Source organism: Lissotriton helveticus, chromosome 8 (genome assembly GCF_964261635.1).
Source record: "Lissotriton helveticus chromosome 8, aLisHel1.1, whole genome shotgun sequence".
Classification (NCBI taxonomy): domain Eukaryota; kingdom Metazoa; phylum Chordata; class Amphibia; order Caudata; family Salamandridae; genus Lissotriton; species Lissotriton helveticus.
Window position 1 is genome coordinate 584,263,801 of NC_136069.1, and position 25,502 is coordinate 584,289,302.

Sequence of the window (25,502 nt, forward strand, 5' to 3'; positions counted from 1 at the left end):
ATGGAGAACAAAGCATGGAGTCTTGAGGGAATACTCTTTCTACAGTAAAAAATATAGGCAATACTCCAGAATCGATTACTTTCTGGTGGACCGTGTTATTACACCAGACATAGCTTCAATCTCATATATTCCAGCAGGCCTTTTGGACCACTCTGTGGTCGAATTAAAAGTTAATTCTAAGGCCAGATCCTTAGACTATAGATGGACTCTGGATAGAGCACTCCTACTAGATGAGGAAATCATAGCTAAGGTTAAGGACAGTACATCTGAGTTCTTTTTATTCAATATAGGCACAGCCACAGAACAGATAGTTTGGGAATCATTTAAAACCTATATGAGAGGGATCTTGAGCTCTCTGATGGCCCGCAAAAGAAGATCCATTAAGGAAAAGGACTCCAATGACCTTGACTGCATCAAAAAGAAGGAGCAACAGCTACAGCTGGCTGCCCTGGAAGATAGAGGAAAAATTCCGAAATTAGAGAAGGAACTTTTAGAACTACAGTCACGATTTAAAGCTTGAGTTGAAAAATCAATCAAGGACAAATGGGAGACTAGCAAGCTTAAGAACTTCGAGTATGGAGAAAAGTGCGGCGCCCTTCTCGCTTGGAAAGCAAGATCTGAGAGGAGCAGGAATAACATCAACTCCTTAATCCAGTGAGACACGGGGGTGGTGCTAACGGAAGACAATGACATCAGGGAAGAAGCAAGAGGTTTTATGATGGAATTATATCAAGAAAATAACTGTTCGGGAGTTGAAGAACTGGAGCAGTGGTGGAATTCGAGGGAATTGCCTCAACTGAGTGAGTCGGATAAGATCATCTTGGCCAATGACATTACCGAGGGGGAGATAAGAGCACAGGTGAACAAGATGAGTAGAACCAAGGCTGCCGGCCCAGACGGGCTACTGACTGAGGTCTATAAAGATAATCTTGAGGAAATTCTACCTGTACTACTGTCACTTTTTAATAGAATCTTTACACTTGGAGGTGACATTCCACCCTCATGGTCAGAAGCCACCATCGCTCTGATAGTAAAATCAAATAAAGACCCTAAAAAGATTGAATCATACAGACCCATTTCCCTCCTAAATTTAGACCTAAAGATATACTCTGGAATACTAGCTACTAGATTGGCTAAAGTGATTAAGACCATAATTCACTCAGACCAGAGGGGATTTATACCTGGCCGTCAACTAAACAAGCTCACATTTCAGGTGATTGGGACAATAGATGTAGCTGAGGAGTGAGGACTGCCGCTCACCATCGTAGCGATTGATGCTGCAAAAGCATTCAATCAGGTCAATTGGGTCTTTCTGTGGGAGACTATGCCAAAGTTTGGGTTCCCATCTTCTTTCATTGAAGGAATAAAATCACTATATAGGAGCCCTCGTGCTAAGGTCTTGATAAATGGCGGCCTGACCAACTGGTTTCATATCTCCAGAGGCACCAGGCAGGGCTGCCCTTTAGTGTGGCTCAATGGTTAGAGCGGCAGACCCTGATGCAGAGAACTAGCCTGGGACCAGGGTTCAATTCCCCGCCTCGGCGGGTCTTGGGCTCAAAAATTCCACGGACCTGATAATTCTTGCCTCGGTGCCTATTCCAATCATGGAGTCCCACTCTGCAACTCTGGGCAATAGCTTGCCTAATCTCCACAACGGCCCTCACAACGCTAAGGATGCCTGGCCTCCACCTTGGGGGTGCCAAAAGAGTGGACACCTCACAGGGAAAGCCAGGATGGGTTCCACAGCGGTATTCGTACAAGCGCCTTTAGACCCTTGCGGGTGAGTAGTGCGCTATACAAGTATCAATTTACATTTTTTTCTTTTCGATATATATATTGAGCCCTTTGTTTGCTCTTTGAAATTAGACCCGGTAATTATTCCATTTAAAATGGGAGAATTAGTGTTAAAGACTGCATTATATGCTGATGATCTCCTACTCTACACTATCAACCCCGCAGAGGCTATTCCCAGACTATTTAAGTTAGCAGAAGAATTTGGCACAGTGTCGGGATATAAAATAAACAAAGAAAAAACTGATATAATGAGCTGGAATATTCCGACCCCCATACCTGGTGTTAAACAAAAAATTAGATATCTGGGCATATACCTCACTCAGAAACTAGCGGATGTTCCAAAAACCAGCTGGCAAATAGTGCTAAAGGAGATAAGTAAGCTGTTAATTAGGTGGGGCAGTCTACCCTTGAATATTTATGGTAGAGTCAATCTGATCAAAATGATCATTCTCCCCAAAATCACCTTTTTATTTAATAATATTCCTCTGATCTTTAATCACAAAGATATTGGCAGTCTTCAGGGGAAGATCGGGTCTTTTATTTGGGCCACCAAATCCCCTCGGATTGCATGGAAGAAATTAGGAAGGGGGTTAAAAGTGGGGGGGCTGGCTCTCCCTGACTTGCTTTTTTACTGTTATGCTTTTCAGTTTAAAAATTTTAGACTCCCTGCTAATAACCTAGACTCCTCTTCTCATGGCCGTCTCTTTTGAGCAATGTTATCTGACCAGCCACAAGGCCTAGAATTCTTCCTCTACAAATTCGGGAATCAAAAATTCTACAAAAAGGTCCGCTTGAAGCTTCTACTGGTGGCACTTAAGAACTGGCAGTCTATATGCAAGATTCTGAGGATCCCATATTATAACGCCCAAGCCCCAATATGGGATTCCCCGGGCACCCCGGAATGTCTAATAGATCGACTGGCCCTCCCTCTGAGGGAGGCGGGTTTTGTGAAATGGGGTGACCTCTGCAATAACTCTCAATTAATAGACTGGGAATCTCTATCTAATTTAACGGGGGGGTCCCTCACAAGATTTAAATATTATCAATTGTCCTCTTGGTGGGAGAGGCAGGGTTGGGGGAATGAGGAAGAGATCCAGATCCTAGACTTAATCAATAGAGGGAGAGGTTGGAAAGGGGAGATCTCAGTTTGGTACAACTCTTTAGTGGGTGCAAAGGATAATGTAGAGCCCGAAATTACGAAGCTTTGGGAAAACCTTTTAATCGATAATATCGAAGAGATGACGAAGGTTTGGATAGACTCATTTACAATCTCACAGATGATCATAAAACCCGCCAATCTCAGAAGGAACCACCTGTTCACTGCATATAGAGTATATTGGACTCCCGCGAAACTATCAAAGATGTCAGGGAATCCATATTATTACCCAAGATGTAAATTCCCTGCAGCTGACGAGATACATATCTTATCTTATGCTGTATTTATAAAGCGCGCTGACACCGGAGGTTTCCTGGCGCTGTGAATATGTTTGTGGACTGCCCAGAAATCAACAGTTACTGGAGACAGATGGGTAGGTTTCTAGAGGAGGTAATATTGACACCAGTTATTTGTAGCTCGAGATTGATACTCCTAGGCCTCCCACATGGATATAACATCAGAGACAGTGCCACACAGTTTCTATTCTATGTTATTGTCATTGCAAGAAGGGAGATATGTAGAGAGTGGAAATCTGAGGCCCCCCCCGAGATTCGCTGATTGCCTAAGAAATATCATGGCCATGAGTCAGTCTGATATGTTGTGTAGCGGAAAGGGCGCTACTAAAGTATGGTCTGCTTTGAAAGTATGGTCGGGTAAATAAACAGTCCAATGATTATGCCAGAGGTTTGTGGTCCGGTCCTCCCAAGGGACAAGGTACATCGGATCGGTATTGGGAGTTGGATAAGGAGACAGCCTACCTCTGGGTGACCTCTGCAGGCCTAGCACTAAATCCCTGGGCGGAATCAAAAAAATCGATTGGTGTCAGTGGCTCTGAGAGAGATCCCATCTAGGGTTGATACTTTCTGGTGGCATAAAAGAGGACACAAAAAAAAAAAAAAGAAAAGGTTTCCAGTAGATTGTACATTGCATTAGTCTGGAAACTCTGAAAATGTTACAAGCAAAAGCACACCACCTCACGCCATGCACGTATCACACAGTGTTGGCCTTTTATGATTGGCCTAGTGTTCTGTACGTGTGTAACCTACCAAGGCTACGGATGGGCAGGGTACACCTTTTTGCTTAATTTCTGAGAAAATGTCTTAATCTTGTATTTTTACTGTAACTTGTATTGCATAAATTATGACATCTTTCACTTTGTGGTGTATGTGAATAAAAGGCTGTGGAAGACTTCTTGTCAAACATTCCGTGGTTATGCTGTCTGTTCCCGTGCTGCACACATTGGCTTCCATTGTTGGACTATATTACATTTTCCATGTATCTACTTAGAAGCTTACACAATGCCACCAGTAAACAACATTTCCATTCAGATAATTTGGATGGATGGTGTTGGACTTGGCCCTTTTTGCAGGGTCATCTCAGAACTCTTTGCCTTCCTCCTGTATTTTGTATGACCTGTTGTTGGTGGTTTTAGGACTCTTGGCACTTTATCACTACTGCTCAGTGCTAAAGTGCATGTGCTCTCTATGGTAAACTTGGTAAGCTAGGTCTACACCTGTTTCGCATATTTAATGTACCTGTCAGTCCCTTGTACAGTGGTATCTCATATACCCAGGGCCAGAAAATTAAATGCTACTGGTGGGCTTGCAGCGCTGATTGCATGTCAGGGATCTAGGTTAAAAACTGAAGAATGGTCTGGTTGTGGGGGCTATTACCAGTTTCAGACGAAGAAGTGATTTGAAACCTCTGTTTTCATTTGGAAAACAAAAGAATCAGTGCTGGGCTGATTTGTTTAAAAAACGTTCCTTTAAAATGGCTGCTAGCGCAAAGGTCAGCGCTGCAGACTTTCGTCAGTAAGCGCGAGGTCTAAGGCCCAGCTGAGGCTGGCGCTCTCCCTTAGCTGTGCGCACTTCACTGAGACCGTTATGCAAGTAACAGTGTTTGGTTCATCATCCATGTTAGAATGTTAGAGTAGTTAGTATTTTCTTCGTTCAGCCGATGGTAAAGTGGGGACTCCATCGCGTCGGTTCTCTGGAGCTGTTCGTCGAGAAGAAAGAGATTTCTATCTATGTTCCACTCAGCTTAGCACTATTTAACTTACGGAGGTTTTTGAAAAAGCTAAAGAAATCTGTCCAGTCACGCAAGTACCGCATTTGATTGGTAAAGACTTAAGGAAGACTACAGTATTGCGTTTAATAAATATTTCCAGAGACAGTATTTTATAATGTAAAATGTAATACTAATAGAAACATTTTAGAGAGACCCTGGAGTAGTAAACAATAGTATATAATACTTACCTGAAAACAGTTCCTGTTGAGAATTTTCCAGTCATAAAAAACAACAATCCTGCATAAAAAGAAAAAGGTAGTTATTAGAAATAATTCACTAAATAACCAATTAGAGAAGGAACAGCATATTAGAGATTACTAAAAGCTGTTGCGCATTTTGTAGATAAAAGGCAACACAAAATACCAACACCAGAAAAGACCAACAATAGGAACTACAAATATTAGAAGAGAGACAAAAGCCTAGTTTTCTAGTGGTACGTTGTTAGCAAAGAGCAGTTGAAGGAAATACTTGACATTAATAGTTTGGCAGAATGAAGTAATATGTTTATTTGTTTTACAGTGCCTAGCTGCTGAAAACTGCATCACAAGAACACTAGAAGTTGCAGTAGATAGAAGACAACAAATAACAGAAGACGAGGGCTGTCTCTTCTCTGTCCCATTTCCCCTTTCCCCCTGGAGGTTTCTTCATGCTTCGGAAAGTAATTCTCGGGAGTGTGGAGGGACACTCAGCAAAGCATTAGGATTTAGCACCATTCTGCTCCCGTGAGGTACCTGGGAAAACTTCAAGTAAGACGTCCATTGACGATGCACCACCAGCTGTTTGGTTTCTCAAAGCTGTGAGACTGCCCTCTCAAAAAGGATGCATTGGGCATTCCCTGATATGTGCTTCAGTAGTAATTCCTGACATGAGAGGGGTGGAGTGATCAAGTTTGGTATGTTTGGAATAGTTGTGATAAATTCTGCGTATTGGTGTTCGCAGATTTAGTATAACTTTTTTAGAAATGCCACTTTTAGAAGTGGGCATTTATGTCTGCTATGTGTCTTTTTGTCTGCCTATTGTGTATTGACTGTCTGGCCTTGGAGTGACAGGGCCTGGGGAGGTGCAGTGGCTCCAGAGAGTCTGGATGAGTCAGCACTCGGCTGAATAGGCCTGGTCTGTATCTGGAGTGGTGGGAGGAGTAGCATCGGCATCTGAATAGGGCTGTGCCTACCTTCCACAATGATGTCTCTGCCTCCCTGTGGTGTGTCTGAGGCCAGGGACTACACTTACACTCTGGACTGTTGTGCACTTGCCAAGTGACCCCCAGAATTGGTTTGGACTGGGCTCAGAGCCCTGAGCCAGGGAGAGCGATGACATATGCCCTATAAGTATTTGGGCTGAGACCCCATGTCTGGAGGACTTTGTGAACTACTGGTACAGAAGAGGCTGCTGTGGCCGGCAGGCTGCTGGACAGCCCAGAGGCAATGCCTAGGGACTGAACTATTCTGGGGTGGGCTGAGAGAAGGATTGCCCCTCTATTCTGAGGCCCCTGATGCTGGCCTGCCTGGTTGCGTCCTGTTGGTGTGTCCTCCAGCACTCTTCGAGGAGTGCTGCTGTGCCTCTGGACCTGGGCTTGGAGCCCTTAGTTTTTTCTCTGTATCCCAGCGCGCTGTGAGAGTGCTGGAAAATCTGTTGCCCAAGGAGTAGGCCCCCGCGGCAGTGGAGCGCACGGGGCGCTTCGTGTTTTCTGTGCAATGTGTATTAGAGCCCCTGGTGTGGGCTCCTGTTGCGGTATCACCCTGGGTCAGCGCTTTTACCTTTAAGCTCCCACAGCTGTGAAAGTCAGGCAGCTGCTAAGCCTTCTTGTGGGTGGGGCTGAATGGGACTGTATTCCAGGAAGTAAGCTTCAAGAGTGGAGAGAAGAAAATCCTGGGCTGGCGACTAGCCCACATTGCGTTGTCCGAAGGGGCGGGACCCAGACGCAGATGAAGGCTGAAGACTGCAGGCCTGATGGAGACCTCACTCTGTGATCCGCAGCTGAGACGTCGAGCCACCAGAAGCCAGACATAGGCTGAGCCTGATTGTGGGCGGGGCTCCCACAATAAAGAGGAAGTGATGGGCGTGCACAACATGAGGGAGCAGCGCCTCCTGCCTCCGAGACAGTGAGGAGGGCCCCGTGTGTTCCCTGAGCACTTCTGACTTTGCTGAGACAGGTTCTTGGAAGAGGAAGTTTAGGCAGTGCCCGGGTGGGGAACGGCAAGTATGAAGGCAACCAGTACATTGTCTGGCTGGGCAGCCAATGTCTGCAACCTGAACCGCTCAGCCCACGTAAATTGGTGAGTGAGGCTGAGCTGCTGACTATTACCGGCTGGGCCGCGCGCTCACATGCAGCCACCCTTTGTGTGGGAAAAGAGGTCTGCTGCCAACAAGGATAGAGGGGGCACCGCTGTATCCCAGTTGCACACACTTTCAGGACACCGTCTTTACTGACATCTTGGGGCCATAAAGGGGAAACCTCGCCAGAGGCCCCACTCCTCGTTGAGAAAGAGGATTAGTATTGGGGGGAATGGATCCTCCCGCATTACTGCATTGTGCATGGAGTAGGCAGGCATGTAGCCCAGGAGCCTACGAGGGGGAGCCCTGGATATGGGCTTAGTGTGTTTTCCATATGCCTGGGAGTAGTGGCTGTGTTATGCCCTGATATGATTACACTTTGGACACTACATTGCCAGTGACATTACTACAGAGATGTGCATGCTACAAGTGTTTACTAAGGTGCACTTTTGAGGATGTGTTTGCATATTATTTTTATGCTAAATGTAATGCTGCCAGTAGTTACTGGTGACGCTAAATGCATTGTTATGACAGTGGCCGGATTGGCCTAATGATTTATGCAATCCCTGTAAAGTCATGAAAAGTGCCTGGTGGCACAGTGTATATATGTGATTATGTTCTAAGGTGTTTTCTGGATAATACAAAGGCTATTTTTATATAACCTTGTGTGGAGTTTCTTTTGAAGTGTGCCTTGTTGGTCGCTGCTGTGTGAGTGTGTTGTGCAAACACTTTACACATTGCCTGTGGGATAAGCCTGACTGCTCTACCAAGCTACCAAGGGGGCGAGTAGGGGGTATCTTCTGTGTGTAAGTCCCTTGCCCTGACTAGAGTAGTGGCTTCTGTCTGGCTTAGGTGCATGCCCTAGCCAACCAGAAATTCAATTTCTAACAGCTAGCACACAACAGTACTCCAGGCTATGACTGATGGCATGATCATGATAGACTAGCAAACCTTTTGCTTGTATAAGTGCGTCAAAGGAGCTTTGAGAACTGTGAGATCATCAGTAGGGGAAATTGCAGAGGTCCCCATTTGCTGGGGTGTACTTGTAAATCAAATATAAAGCGAGAATGGTAATCTTAAGAATATGGGGTGACATCAACTTGGACTGCCTTTTGCAGAGCAGTTTAGCAGATTTGAGGATAGTGAATGCTGACTTGACTTAGTAACAGATACTCGGGAAAAGATGCTTAAGTAGATCTCAATCAAGAATTTGACCAAGTCTGCAGTAGTCAAGTTACCAGAGCAGGACCTGCCAGCCCTTGAGTCTTAGAGGTGACCAGAGAGAAGATTTAGAGAGCCTGAATGAGCTAAAAATGTTGCTAGCTGCTAGAAATTGAGATCAGACTGCCATCTGTTCTGTTGAGCCACACTTTGTGAGTGACTTTACATGATTGCCCATGGTCAGCCAGACTAAGACGCTGTGTGGGTCTTTCAGTGGTCTTCACTTAGTTCCCTGCAGATTGTGAATTAGGACCACATTAATCAAACTTTTATGCAGCGCAGCAAGTCACTTGCTCTGCTGCATGAAAGGGAAAGGATAGGAATGCACCATATTTAACTTTATACAATGCATGCTTGTCCTCTCCTTGTGCTGTAGCACAAACTGCTGCCTAGCGCCCATATAGGCATGCTTGCGCTGTGGTGCATCGGTGCCTGCATTGCAGCCAGGATTGTTTCTGTACAGGAAGGGGCAGCTTGTAGATGATACCCCGATTTGATGTCAAATTGATGACAAACTCTCCTCCACGCATCTATCTGCCAACTCACAAATTCAATTTCATCTATAATTCTAGATATGAACCTATATACTCCCACTTATCCAGCCAATTGCCATCCATTCTCATCTATCCATCCAGTCACTCACCAGTGGCATGCTGCAAAGTTAGGGGCCCGTGCATAATATGAAGATGGGCCCCTTCATCTACCACATCTCACAGATGTGGTATATGGATATTCATTGGATTTTAGCTTAATTGGGGTCCACTGATGAAGGATTTGGACCCCCCCCCCCCCGCCACAGGCCTGCGTCATACCCCTGTCACTCACCAATATTGCTCTATTCTATTCTGACATCTTCTTATTCATAATTCACCCGCTCAGTCAAGCTCATCAAATAACTCACCCATCCATGCACCCTCTGACGCGCCCTTGAGCACACTCATCCACACATATTTACATTTAAAAGCTCACATATTAATAATCAAACTTTAACAAAAAAGACCAAACTTATTGGATTTGTCAATGCTTGTACATTCGGTGCTTTTGAGGATGAATGCAAAACTCTTTTACCTGGCCTTAAGTTGATAATATTGGATTTGCTTGTTGTCTGCATAGGATACTCAAAACTCCAATGGGCTTATTTACAAGCCCCTTGCGCTGCGGTACTCCACTTTTTCCCATACAAGTGACATAGAGGTAGAGGTGGCGCAAGGGGGTTGTGCAAGGGGGTTGTAAATAAGCCACCAAGTTTACGCCTGTTTACTAACAATCGATCATAGAATGCTATATATGTGCTTACTAATGCCACATTTTCTTTGACATGCATAACATTCCATTAAGCTACATCATGTAGCATCACATTTCCCTCGTGTTTATTGTTACAATTTTTCATCCAGATAGAGTGATGTCTCACAGCTTCAACTTTGTGCAACGTGACTGCATCCGCACAGAAGGGCAAGGTTATTCCATCACTAAAATGCAAGCCTTGCTGAAATCAATATTTACTATATCAGCACTAAACCAAGTAAAGCAGGAGTCAATTGGAGGGGACTAAAAGGTCAAAATGTGGTTGCAACAGTGACCTTGTGTACGTTAAAATGGTTTCTAAATTTTCATATTTGTGCTCTGTCCTGATCTCAAGCTACAGAAGTTAATCGCCGTGGAGGGAGATAGACTGCTTCCTGTGTCCCAGGCCTCCGTTCGTCGCTGGAGGCAATGGACGAGAACAGCAGTGGCGCAGATTAAAGGGCACAGGGTGAAGTTAGACAGCATTGTATCCAAACCGGATGCAGAAAGCCAAGGCGACAAACAAAATGATAATGTCGAGTAAATTAATCAGACTGCCCAATCTGCTGGGCGAACAAACATATTATAATATTAAAAATAGAGCAATAAAAGGGCTAGATGCCATTCAGATGAGTACTGGAGTACTTGTAGCCAGGTCTCATGGCTTAGTGGACTAATTCATCTACTGCAAGGATGTTTGTTCTACTGCATGATCACAGATTCATATCCCAGTGGATCCACTCAGCTTTTCATGCTGCAGATCCTGATAAAAGGAGTGCCATTTGGTTGGGATACATAAAAATATGTTGTCTGTCAATATTGACAAAAGATCCAAATCACTACCCGTGTCGAATCTGAGATCTAAAAAATACGCCTGCTATGTTAAATGTATTTTGTGGGTATATTATGGTAGTCGTTAACATAACTAATTGCAAAAAGAATTAATAGCAAAGATCCTAAGAAAAAGAATGAAGATTTAAGAGAACAACGCAGGTGTGTATGGAGAGTGTACAGAATCAGAATGTCTCACAAATGCGCATAAAAGCGCAAGAAATTGTAGAGTGATTGGCACATCACTTCAAAGATCAACAACACATTGATATGTAAGCAAACACAAGTAGAACATCCATAAAGGTAGAATGAACGATTAAAGCCTAGAGGAAGATTGATCTAACAAAGAAACTGTAAACTTAAGAATGTAACTTGTACCTGCGGAGGCTAGAACGAATATCTGCAAATTATATTCGACAGCAGAAGTCAAACCTTCAAGCATCAAAAGTGCCTCCATAAATTAGTTTCGTTTCAGACTAACTTGTAGGTGTAAAATGTTGCGGGTAAATATCTTCACAAAAAGGATCCGAGATATAGATAATTGCTGGCATTTATTAATCAGTAATTCTAACATACTTCACAGCCCAATTATCCAGCAGAAAGTCTAGTTAATCCATGCTGTGAGCTGTATTTATTTATATTCTCACAAAGACAGAAAACTTATAGAGATGGATAGTTAGGCTCAGGCAATTAACTGGAACTCTTCGAAGTTTGAACTTGGTGACTGGATGCATAATCTATCAGTTTTCAAGCTGTAAAAAAGAGTCAGTTTCTTTCTTTTTTTTCTTTCTTTTTTGTCCTCATTTCACCTTAAGCATCTGCAATTTTCGCATAAGGATCCACTTCCAAGCTGGGCGCCCTGGGTCCAAGGTCTTGCATTCGCTTTTAGGCCGACCAGGCCAGCTTCTTTTGTGCGAGGCTTGGTGTTATCATTGGACCGTAGGAGGTTAAACCAACCTCATTTCTGTACCCCAGATAATTAATGGTACCCAGATATTCCCCTCCCCTTGGTCCAGTCTCGCCATACTCAATACTGCTCTCAGCCAGGTCTCATAGTGCGGTGGCTCGGGGTCTTTCCACAACCTGCAGATCTCTCTGCGGGCCACTAATATCAAGCAGAGGAGTAAACCAATCGATTTGTTAGACATTTGATTAGTAGGGTTATTTTCAATACCAAAAACAACTAAAGGCAAATTAAGACTAATTTTAACTTTAAAAATTCCCTCCAATGCCCTCTCAACATTCTCCCAAAAGACCCTTAGATGTACACATTGACAAAGAACATATGTAAATCGTCCGCCTCCACTAGACCACACCTCGGGCACTTCGGAGCCGAGTTTGGAGCAAACCTAACAATCTTTTGTGGTTTGTAGTATAATCTATTCACCACAAAAAAATGATTCCTCTTTAAAGAAGCTGACTTAAGGTACTTATATAAATTATGAAGAAAAAAATAAATACAAATAAACAGAGGCATTTTCCAGGATTGATGAATTCCATACTATGTAGGGAGGAGGAAGATCTAGATCCTCTGCATCAATTAAAGCCCTGTACCATATCCCTACCTCCTTTTTTATGGGGTTTACATTTTGAAGTGTGTTTTCGATCTCCCAGTTTCCACCTATAAGGTCACTCTCAGCAGCAAACTAGGACCCTATTTGCAAATATTTGAAGTGGGAGAAGGAGTCCCCTATTTTTTCCCTTAGCACATCCCATGGATGGACTCCATCCGAAGATATCAAATCGGACCAGATAGCAATTCCCGCCCTCCTAATCGGGATGGCCAAGATATCATTCAGGCAGTCGGGGAGCCCTGGGGAGTCCCAGATTGGGGCAAAATCAGAATAATTTCCTATTTCCCACTTTATTTTCAAATGTTGCCATATCCTGAGGGCTAACCTTATTACTTTTAATCGTACCTTTTTGAAAAATCTGGGAGCGCCAAATTTATATAAAAACCCAATACTACCTCCCTCGAAGTGAACCATGGCGTTCAAGATCTTCCCCCAGTTAGAAGCAGGAGGGCTAGAGAGAAGGCAGCGAATATTTTTAAACTGAAAGGCCAGGGAGTAAAGAAAGACATCAGGGAGCGCAAGGCCTCCTTTAACTAACCTTCGTTTTAACTTATTCCAAGATAACCTGAAATTTTTGTTGGCCCATATAAAGCTCCCTATCTTGCTTTGGATTTTGCCCAAAAATGTTCCGGGAAAGTCAAGTGGAACAGCCCCAAATAGATACGTCAACTTTGGCAGGATAACCATTTTAACTAGGTTTACGCCGCCGTAGATAGTAAGGGGGAGATTCTGCCATTTCAAAAAGAGATGATCAATTTCTTTAGACACTTTCTTCAGGTTTGTCATGGGGATGTCCTCTATATCATGAGTTATTGTGACCCCCAAATACCTAAACTCCCACAGTGCCTCCCAGAATAGCCTTCAACGCCACAGCACATAATCTCAGTCTTAGAGGGATTGACCGAGTATCCAGAGTACAGGCCAAACTCAACCAAGGTGTCCTTCACCCTCGGGAACACCTCTGCTGGGTTGTTGGTATATACTAGCAGGTCATCAGCGTAGAGGGCCAGCTTACATTTATAGTCAGATACCTGAAATGGAGTGATCTGTTCGTCAAGTCTCAAGGCTTGGGCCAGGGGCTCAATATAGATATCAAACAGCAGGGGTGAAATGGGACACCCCTGTCGTGTTCCCCTTTGAATGCTAAAACTCGATGTCAATAAGCCATTAAGAAGAATAACGGTGGAGGCCGCCTCATAACACCTAGTTAGTGTATCCATAAACAGTGGACCAAAGCCCATTACTTGTAAGGTCTCCCAAAGATACAACCAACTAATACTATCAAACGCCTTGGCAGCGTCATAAGCAGCCACCGCCAAGGGTTCCGACAGCGCCACCGCCAGATCAATACTCCCAATTAATTGTAAAATTTGCTCCTGGATGTACCTTCCTGGCAGGAAGCCCTTTTGGTCTTCATTAATCAATTGTGGAGTGACCCTCGCCAACCTCCCTGCCAGAATAATAGTAAAGATCTTATAATCTGAATTCAGCAGGGAGATTGGTCTATACAAGTCAGCTCTAAGGGGGTCTTTACTGGGCATCAGAATTAGTACTATTATTGCTTCTTTCCATGAAGGGGGGATCCTGCCTTCAGGGCTATAGATAAAATTAAACAGCTCTCTGCGTCTAGGCACTATAACATCTTCCAAAATCTTATACACCTCCCTCGGAAGTGCATCTGTCCTGGCTGCCTTATTATTTTTAATCTTCTTTAGACAGCTCTTTATTTCTTCGTCAGAAATTGGGCCTTCTAGCAGGTCCCGGCCTTCCCTTGACAAACTAGATAAAGCTTCACTTTTAAGCCAATCGTGGAGTGAGTCTGTAGAAGGAGCCCTGTCTTCCTTATATAGCTTTGAGAATAGAGACAGGAGACACCTCTGCATATCCTCCTGAAGGCAAGATGTCGTACCACTCTCATCTACATTTAACTTATTGATGTTGTTCCTCGCTCTATCAGCTTTGATTGGAAGGGTGACTCCTGCCTTTTCGCCATATTCATAATTTTCCATTTTATGAACTGCCCATTGGGCTCGTAGTTTTTGATCTAATTTATCCCTATATGCCAAGAGATGGTACTCCAAATCCTTAAGAACTTGTGGCAATTGATCTGATAAACAGCTGGATCTTACCTTCTCTAGCCTGGATATCTCAATCTCCACCTTTTTAAGGTCTGACTTCTCTTCCCTGTTTTTGGAACATATCCAACTATGAAGCACTCCCTTGATATGGGCCTTAAACGCATCCCAAACATACTCAAGGGATGTTGAACCCACATTCTCGGTGAAGTACTCCACAGTCGATATTTTGATGATTCTTATTAACTCCTCATTTGATAACATTGCCCTTTTCAGTGTTCACCTTGGGGCAGCTTTCGGATTCCCACTTTGATATAAAAAAGTTATTGGAGCATGATCGGATAAAATAGATGGCAACGTAGAGATATCTACTAAATGCTCCAAACATGACCTATCTGTAAGAATATAATCCAGTCTAGAGGAATAGCCATACCTTTTACAAAAAAAAGTGAAACCTGGTTCACCCTCCTTCTTCGAGCTCCATAGATCTACTAACCCAAGCTCGTGCATCATGTTAATCATCGTCCGGCGCGTACGCTGAGCTGCCACATACCGGCCAAGGTTAGACCTATCTTTGGAGGGGATGAGGAGGACATTAAATTCCCCACCAATTATTATTGGAACAGTGACTTCTACAAGTTTGGCCTGCACTCTAAGAAGACATGCCGGGTCGTCAATGTTAGGGCCGTAGTAAGACACTATGGCGAGTTCCACCCCCCCTATCACTAGCTGCACCAGGATCCACCGCCTGGATTGGTCAGTTAACGTAGCCTTTATGGCGCTTCCTAGGTTAGATCTAAACAAAACCGCTACTCCCTTACTGTGCATTGTTTGTTCAGAGTAACAAAAGCCCTCCACCCACTTATATTTACTGAAAATAACTCTAGATTCAAGATAACTCAAGTGGGTTTCTTGTAGAAGGATAACCTGTGCGGAGAATTGCTCCAGATATTTCATAATGAGCCTCTGTCTATGGGGGCATCGCAGTCCATTAACGTTCCATGACAGGAACTTTATATTATTAGATGTCATTCTATACCAGGTTTCCCCCCAAAATTAAACAAACTAGAAAAGCGTTTATACTTAAAGCTATAGTGAAAAAGAGGACTTTTTTTGTAAATTTTCTCCACTGCAACCCCACCCGTGCTCTCCCTGACAACCACTCACCTTCCCTCCCGTGACCCCCCTCACCCATCTACACACATGGGGAACCCTCCCTTTTTCTCCGGGCATATGCCCTTGGACAGAAACCACCCCGGATGTGGCTGTAAACAAATACTATTTAATTTAATAGACTGACTTCTCTACTGCGCAGCATACTTCCATTTTTTTAGAGCGACTTGCCCTATTTTAGTTTTGTCCACACTTTTTTCCCAATATACTATGTCGAGCAAACCCTTTGCTAGTTATGCCCACTAATTACACCTTACTAACGCATCCGCTTCCACCACTGCTTCCACCCCCGCATTACTCTCTAATTTTCTCTATTAGGGAATCAACTTCTTCAAGATGACGCATGTTATACATGTGATTATTCCACATGATGCGCAATGACGCGGGAAATCTCAATTGGGACTTGGCTCCCAGCGCATTCGGTATCGTCATTCTTTTCCCCAGTTCCCACTGCTTAGTGGCGGTGATATGGGAAACATCTGAACGGATAGAAAAGGAAAAACCAGAGCAAAGCACCCACACCTGAACTGCAGCAGGCGCAGGGATCAAGCAGGCAGCAAGGCGAGCCAGGTGAGGGGGCTGGCCGGCACGAACTCGGAGCGGGCGGGCAGGCTGGAAAACAACTGAGGCCAGAGAGCAGGAAAACCACCCCCGCACAGACCGCAACCAAACCCGATGAGAAAACAGACAGGTGGCCGGACAGGCACGAGGAAACACAATCTCGGCCCCCCGAGGCTCTGCAATGCGTGGATCCGAGGGTGAAAAACAGAGGGAGCCGCCCTCTCTGCACGCCGCACCCGTATTGCAGTGCTACTGTGAGTACAGAAGGCAGCAACAGGAGACCGGGCGGGCGGGGTGTAAAGCAGCAGCAGGAGACCAGGCAGGCGGGCGGGGTGTAAGCCAGCATGGATTTAGAGCAGGTGAGCTGGGAAATGGAGGACCGCAAGCAAGGAAAGCGGGTGGTTTCCAAGAATGAATTACGCTGAAATTAGGACAAAAATCATAAAAACAGCATCTTAGGGTAAAGTCGGCAGTGAACGCAGTAGTCAGAAGTCAGGCAGCCTTCTCACGCCGCACATCGCAGGAGCTCTCTGCCGTGGCCGTTAGCTTCCGGCCGCCATGTTCCCCAAAAAGAGTCAGTTTCACATTGTGAAATATAAGGCTAGGTTTCACGTTCACTCTTGTTATAATTTGTTTTAAGCATTTACATTCATGAATTGTCGTTGCAGGGTATCAAGATAGTGCGGCCCTGATGTAGTGCGGTACCAGCAATGGGATCAGTTCTGCTTTAAGTGTAACTGTGCAAACAATAATTAAGCCAACATTTTCGTGTGTTATATTCTGTCAAGGTGGGTGTTGGTATCCTCATCATGGTAGTTCCTGTTTCTTGGGGGGAAAATTTCGGTCATTTGTATCTCCCACCAACATCTGCACAACACGCGGTCTTGTCGCATTTATGCAGCATGACTTGCTCTCCCCGAGTAGACCTGGCTGGCCTGTTAATCCGGCACCTTTTACTGGAACACAAGAGATGACACAAATTTAGACTCTTTGAGGGGATTTAAAATTATAAAGCACACATTGTTTTTCAGTCATATCTTAAAGGAATCCTCCAAAGCCTTCCTGTCTTGTTGTGAGTGTCAGGACTGCATGCCAAACCCTTAATTTTTTAACATATCGATTGAGTGTCCCTTTAGAAATGTCTGAAAAGGCTATGTATTTTGGGCAATTTCTTATGGAAGTTGAGTAAAACATCAACATTTTCTCCATTTTTCTGTAGAGAACTGAAGCCAGAACCATTCATTACCTGGAGGTAAACATAAGCAGTGAAAATCAAATTAAGACTACTCATTTGTTCAGTGAATTGTGCTTCATTTCTTTTCAATAGAGATCGTGACTTTCTTTTCAAATTCTTTAACTTGTTTCACACAGAGGAAAAATAGGAGGGCGAAAGCCAGAACAAATCGATAAATGAGTCTGTTGAGTAAACATATTACTATTTTGATAACTCATCTGGGGCATATATATGAAACAAATTTTTAGTCGCAAACGCTGCAAATTGCAAAAAACAGCGTTTGAGACTAAAAATTAGCAAATTGCGATGTATGAGACTTAATCGCATCTCCAAATAGGAATTTGCAAAAATAGCGATTTCTTATGCTGCGAAAATAAAAATCTGCGAATTACCTTGCGATTTCCAAAATTGCGATTTTCTATGTTTGCAAAAATCGCAAAATGGAAATCGCAATTTAAGAAATCGCAAGAAAATGTATGAAAAATTAGCAAATTGCGAAAATGGTAAATTCGCAAATTAAGAAATCGCAATTAACACCAAGTGCATGCAGGTGGTAACCAGGTGCAAGGTACTTAAACCAGCACACAATGCAACAGACATTTCCACAATGGCAGCACCATATGTGATAGCCAGGAGGGTGCGTATTCGGGCTCGTGCACAGAGGAGAATGAGACAAGATTGTATCTTCAGGCTGTGCGTCACTCTGTTCCAGCAAACTGAAGAGGAGGTCCATGACAAGCACAGGCTGCACCCACAGACCATCTTGGACCTGATTGAGGAGCTGAAACCCTATTTGGAACATCCAACATGCAGGACCCAAACAATTCCCACCCATGTGCAGGTCCTGTGCTCCCTGCACCTCCTGGCCTCAGGGAGTTTTCAAGGGGTCATAGCAGAGGTTGGCGGGGTCTCACAGAGTGCCGTGACACGCTTTGTCCATGTCTTTCTAGATGCAATGCTACAGAGGCTATCACATCACATATATATTTCCCAGCACCCAACAGGCATTACTACAAACAAAACTTGACTTCTACCAGATTGCACGTTTCCCCCACGTCATTGGCTGCATTGATGGGACCCATGTGGCCATCACACCCCCATCTGCAACTGAATATGTCTACAGAAACCGTAAATGCTACCATTCCCTGAATATACAGATTGTGTGCAATGTTAAATATATCATCAATGACATTGTACCTAAATACCCAGGCAGTACACACGACTCTTTCATCTTTAGACATTATGGGATACACAGACGTCTGAGTGCGGGAGAGTTTGGAGAGGGATACCTGCTAGGAAAATGCATGGCACACATCCATCCATCCACTACATCTCCTGAGGGGGTGGGGGACATTGACTCACCTATTGTGTCTATTCCTGCAGGTGACAGTGCCTATGCAGTGCGGGATGTCATCGTGACCCCGTACCTGGATCCAGCCAATATAAGGGTGAGGAGACACAACAGGGTACAGAGATCTACGCGCTGCGTCATAGAGCGTACATTTGGAATCCTAAAGAGCCAGTTTTGGTGCCTGCATAAAAGTGGAGGAGCACTGCAATACAGCCCTGTCCCCTGCTGTACGTTCGTGGCAAGCTGTGCAATGCTCCATAACATGGCTATGAGGAAAGGCACCACAATTAACATGACCAATACAGATACATCGGATGACGATTGCCCTGCTCCCCCTGGCAGACCAGCATCAGGAGTTGGGGCAGCTGCCAGACATCAGAGACGGACTGAGATCACACAGAACTACTTCTAGGTGAGTAATGACGACATGAGGCAAAATGATGATATAAATCCGTGCTGTGTTTATTCATATTTCAAACACATTGACTGTTGCTGTACCCAGCACATGTCATGTCCACAGTGGAGGTAGTTAAAAAAAGTGTTCCATTTGTATTAATGGGTTACATCACCCATTGACGCAACTGTTTAACTGTACAGTTGACCTCCTTTGGTGACGGATTGGTGCAGATAAGTCTACAGGCTGAGTGCCCTCCGTTGTGTGCCTAGGTACTGCACCCTGTCTGCCACTGCGCCTTCTTGCATCTGGCAATGTTGGTGTGTTGCTACTATGACTTGATGTCTCCTCACTCTCCCCAGAGTGTTGTGCCACCTGAGTTTGCCGTCTGCATCTGCTCAACTGCACTGGTGACCTGCACCAGGCCTCTTGCAATATCGTAAAAACACAGTTGATGGACAGAATGTAGAACAATGTCGTACATTCACCCCAGTACAAAGATCTGGGCTAAATCCATCGTTTTTTTTGCACTCCACACCACCCTGGGTTAGACACTGGCTATATGCAAATCAGCTCTGACCCTGTGCCTCATGGGAACAGTCCAGTCCGAACTACCAAGCCATGTCTTTCCCAGACCGAAAACAAGCATCCAAGGACCGGTTTCTGGCTATCAGCCTTCATCAGCCTGGATAGCTTGACTCCAGTGGTGTGGAGAGCCTGGGACTCACGTCTGAGCATACCCAGCCCACTCGGGGTGAAAATTGCAAAAAACACAGTTGATGGACAGAATGTAGAACAATGTCGTACATTCACCCCAGTACAAAGATCTGGGCTAAATCCATCGTTTTTTTGCACTCCACACCACCCTGGGTTAGACACTGGCTATATGCAAATCAGCTCTGACCCTGTGCCTCATGGGAACAGTCCAGTCCGAACTACCAAGCCATGTCTTTCCCAGACCGGAAACAAGCATCCAAGGACCGGTTTCTGGCTATCAGCCTTCATCAGCCTGGATAGCTTGACTCCAGTGGTGTGGAGAGCCTGGGACTCACGTCTGAGCATACCCAGCCCACTCGGGGTGAAAATTGCAAAAAACACAGTTGATGGACAGAATGTAGTACAATGTCGTACATTCACCCCAGTACAAAGATCTGGGCTAAATCCATCGTTTTTTTGCACTCCACACCACCCTGGGTTAGACACTGGCTATATGCAAATCAGCTCTGACCCTGTGCCTCATGGGAACAGTCCAGTCCGAACTACCAAGCCATGTCTTTCCCAGACCGGAAACAAGCATCCAAGGACCGGTTTCTGGCTATCAGCCTTCATCAGCCTGGATAGCTTGACTCCAGTGGTGTGGAGAGCCTGGGACTCACGTCTGAGCATACCCAGCCCACTCGGGGTGAAAATTGCAAAAAACACAGTTGATGGACAGAATGTAGAACAATGTCGTACATTCACCCCAGTACAAAGATCTGGGCTAAATCCATCGTTTTTTTGCACTCCACACCACCCTGGGTTAGACACTGGCTATATGCAAATCAGCTCTGACCCTGTGCCTCATGGGAACAGTCCAGTCCGAACTACCAAGCCATGTCTTTCCCAGACCGGAAACAAGCATCCAAGGACCGGTTTCTGGCTATCAGCCTTCATCAGCCTGGATAGCTTGACTCCAGTGGTGTGGAGAGCCTGGGACTCACGTCTGAGCATACCCAGCCCACTCGGGGTGAAAATTGCAAAAAACACAGTTGATGGACAGAATGTAGAACAATGTCGTACATTCACCCCAGTACAAAGATCTGGGCTAAATCCATCGTTTTTTTGCACTCCACACCACCCTGGGTTAGACACTGGCTATATGCAAATCAGCTCTGACCCTGTGCCTCATGGGAACAGTCCAGTCCGAACTACCAAGCCATGTCTTTCCCAGACCGGAAACAAGCATCCAAGGACCGGTTTCTGGCTATCAGCCTTCATCAGCCTGGATAGCTTGACTCCAGTGGTGTGGAGAGCCTGGGACTCACGTCTGAGCATACCCAGCCCACTCGGGGTGAAAATTGCAAAAAACACAGTTGATGGACAGAATGTAGAACAATGTCGTACATTCACCCCAGTACAAAGATCTGGGCTAAATCCATCGTTTTTTTGCACTCCACACCACCCTGGGTTAGACACTGGCTATATGCAAATCAGCTCTGACCCTGTGCCTCATGGGAACAGTCCAGTCCGAACTACCAAGCCATGTCTTTCCCAGACCGGAAACAAGCATCCAAGGACCGGTTTCTGGCTATCAGCCTTCATCAGCCTGGATAGCTTGACTCCAGTGGTGTGGAGAGCCTGGGACTCACGTCTGAGCATACCCAGCCCACTCGGGGTGAAAATTGCAAAAAACACAGTTGATGGACAGAATGTAGAACAATGTCGTACATTCACCCCAGTACAAAGATCTGGGCTAAATCCATCGTTTTTTTGCACTCCACACCACCCTGGGTTAGACACTGGCTATATGCAAATCAGCTCTGACCCTGTGCCTCATGGGAACAGTCCAGTCCGAACTACCAAGCCATGTCTTTCCCAGACCGGAAACAAGCATCCAAGGACCGGTTTCTGGCTATCAGCCTTCATCAGCCTGGATAGCTTGACTCCAGTGGTGTGGAGAGCCTGGGACTCACGTCTGAGCATACCCAGCCCACTCGGGGTGAAAATTGCAAAAAACACAGTTGATGGACAGAATGTAGAACAATGTCGTACATTCACCCCAGTACAAAGATCTGGGCTAAATCCATCGTTTTTTTGCACTCCACACCACCCTGGGTTAGACACTGGCTATATGCAAATCAGCTCTGACCCTGTGCCTCATGGGAACAGTCCAGTCCGAACTACCAAGCCATGTCTTTCCCAGACCGGAAACAAGCATCCAAGGACCGGTTTCTGGCTATCAGCCTTCATCAGCCTGGATAGCTTGACTCCAGTGGTGTGGAGAGCCTGGGACTCACGTCTGAGCATACCCAGCCCACTCGGGGTGAAAATTGCAAAAAACACAGTTGATGGACAGAATGTAGAACAATGTCGTACATTCACCCCAGTACAAAGATCTGGGCTAAATCCATCGTTTTTTTGCACTCCACACCACCCTGGGTTAGACACTGGCTATATGCAAATCAGCTTTGACCCTGTGCCTCATGGGAACAGTCCAGTCCGAACTACCAAGCCATGTCTTTCCCAGACCGGAAACAAGCATCCAAGGACCGGTTTCTGACTATCAGCCTTCATCAGCCTGGATAGCTTGACTCCAGTGGTGTGGAGAGCCTGGGACTCACGTCTGAGCATACCCAGCCCACTCGGGGTGAAAATTGCAAAAAACACAGTTGATGGACAGAATGTAGAACAATGTCGTACATTCACCCCAGTACAAAGATCTGGGCTAAATCCATCGTTTTTTTGCACTCCACACCACCCTGGGTTAGACACTGGCTATATGCAAATCAGCTCTGACCCTGTGCCTCATGGGAACAGTCCAGTCCGAACTACCAAGCCATGTCTTTCCCAGACCGGAAACAAGCATCCAAGGACCGGTTTCTGGCTATCAGCCTTCATCAGCCTGGATAGCTTGACTCCAGTGGTGTGGAGAGCCTGGGACTCACGTCTGAGCATACCCAGCCCACTCGGGGTGAAAATTGCAAAAAACACAGTTGATGGACAGAATGTAGAACAATGTCGTACATTCACCCCAGTACAAAGATCTGGGCTAAATCCATCGTTTTTTTGCACTCCACACCACCCTGGGTTAGACACTGGCTATATGCAAATCAGCTCTGACCCTGTGCCTCATGGGAACAGTCCAATATCGTGGCAGCAGTGTGACATTTCCACCTGCATGGTGATGCTGCGACGGGTCAAGTTGCTGGTGGTGTTGCACAGGCGCTTCACCGCCTTTGTGTAGTTATGCAGACATGCATTGGCATGTTGGGCAGCCCTGTCCCTGATCATGCTTCAAAGCTACATCTAGAAAAATGGTCAGGAGAGCACAATCCTACAATGTAAATACATACACGACTAATACAATTTGTAGTCAAAACAACAAGGAATCCAAATACAGTCAACAACTTCTCATATAGGACAGGACAAATAGATGAATAAAGTTCATATTTTGTGTCATCTTTTTCTTTATTGATTCTTAAAAGTACTTATTTAAATATTTCCCTCTTTCGAGCAAGGAAATAATAAATAGAGCATAGTAAACTGCCGCACACGTCTTAGTCAAACCCTTTCAATCGTAGTTATGGTGGCCGAATCCTGGGTCGCAATATATCTTTAAGGTGTATTGTAACACCAACGTACTACAAAATCGCCTCGATAGTATTTGAGGCGCACTAGAAGAATCAGGCGCCACTTGATACTGGCACCATGTAAGCGGTAAATATGGAAATAGGGAAATATTTAACTAAGTACTGTTATATTTTATATTTTGTTACAGAATCCCGCTTGATTTATTTCATCTTGCCATTTATTGTGGGTTTTCATTTATGTTTGGACCTTTGAATAACTTCATTGTGGTAACATATTAGAACCCATGGTGTGGAACCCCATTCGATACTCATCCAGTTATTTCTTTGCGATCTATCCATTCGGGCAATTTGGACTGTTGCTGTTATTCTGGAGCCTCAAGTTTACAATATGATCTATACGATTTGACAATACCTGCGCCGCATTTGTCAACCTCTTAGCCTTGATAAAGTCCTTGTACTAATTCATAGTACGGACGAAACACGTGTCGGCTGTCATTTTATCAATTGGAAAATCACTTTTAAGAATCAATAAAGAAAAAGATGACACAAAATATGAACTTTATTCATCTATTTGTCCTGTCCTATATGAGAAGTTGTTGACTGTATTTGGATTCCTTGTTGTTTTGACTACAAATTGTATTAGTCGTGTATGTATTTACATTGTAGGATTGTGCTCTCCTGACCATTTTTCTAGATGTACATTTGTCAATCCTTTCGGCTTGACGAGTATAGTCCTTCCTGGTAGTGGGGGATACTGGTTTATGTAGCACTCCATCTTTGATATTTAGAAAGATCCCATTGACTGTCCAGCATTGTCTACCATTTCACTAGTAATAAGTGTATGTGCGTTTTTTCCCAATTTTTTGGAAACACCACTACCGTTCTCTGTATGCATGCTTCAAAGTTACACAGAGGTCACGTATGGCACCTGCCATGGCCATGATGCCCTTTCCCATGTAGCGCTGATTCTTGTTGAGTCTGCTGAGCTACCTATTAATAGAGCGCAATGATTTATGTTGCAGGCGCTGTACCTGCAGCATGCTGTTTTCAAGACCGGCAAAGACTGTGTGTTCTTCATTGGTGGCAGTGCCTTGACCTGCGTGTGTCTGTTCCTAGCACACTCATTTGTGGGGTTTCCTTCCCACGCATGTGTGACACACCCTGCCTTGCCTCTCTTTGCTCACTCCCCTCCCCTGAGGCCTCTTTGTCATCCTCAAATGGTGGCAGTGGGGGCACATATGTGTGCTTCCTGCGCATGATGGCTGTGTGCTCTGTCTCTTCACTTGAGTCCCCATCATCAGCCTGTTCCTCAGCATTTCCAAACTCATCTCCCTCTGCACTGTCATCAAGTGTCCTGGTTTGTGCTGTGGATGTAAAGGGGAATATAGGAGTTTGTGTCATTGTCTGCGTTTTGCACTCAATAAAGTTTCAACAATTTGTCTTAGCTAACTTCTGACACTATCTTATTCCCTTATCACTGATCCACATGATGTATTTCATTTCCTATGTCTCATGGACACACTATCATACATCTGACTACGTCTCCCATGATGCATTGCTGGGTGTGCTGTTAGAAGTGGACCGGAGTGACATGTGTTGTTAGTATTTTGCGCATTCCTGAATGCGTGCATGGGATGGGGATCTGTGCAGATATATTTGGCATGCATCTTACCTTGGCTGCTGGTTGCAGGGTCAGAGCTGTCTATGTCAGCCACACCACTGACGCTCTCAGGCATGAGGGTTGACTCCACCAGCTCCTCATGGGGTGTTGGTTCTGCTGCTTTTAATTATCCTCCCCGGTCTTGTTTGACTCCTTCAGTCTGGCTGCCACCCTCTCCTTTGACCTTTGCCGCATGTCATACCACCTATTTCGCAGTTCTTACACAGTGCGATGAGTCACACCCACAGCATTAACTTTTTCTTGAATGTCCAGCCAGATCTTTCTTTTCCTGGACTCAGGGACCCGCAGTGTCTATTTCCCAAAGAGGAGCTCATGGCTGCACATCATCCCCTCTATGAGCACCTTCTGCTCCTTGTCAGAGAATTTGTGTTTCCTCTTTCTTTTTTCTCCCTCCTTGTCCTCATGTTGCTTCTGGGACTCCATTGGGCTTGCTCCTCTGCTGGGCTGACTCCTCATACTCTCCAAATAGCCTCTAACTGTGGCTCAGGCAATCAGGTGCAGCAAATCAATCCCACTTCCTGGTTGTGATGTCATCAGGCTGCA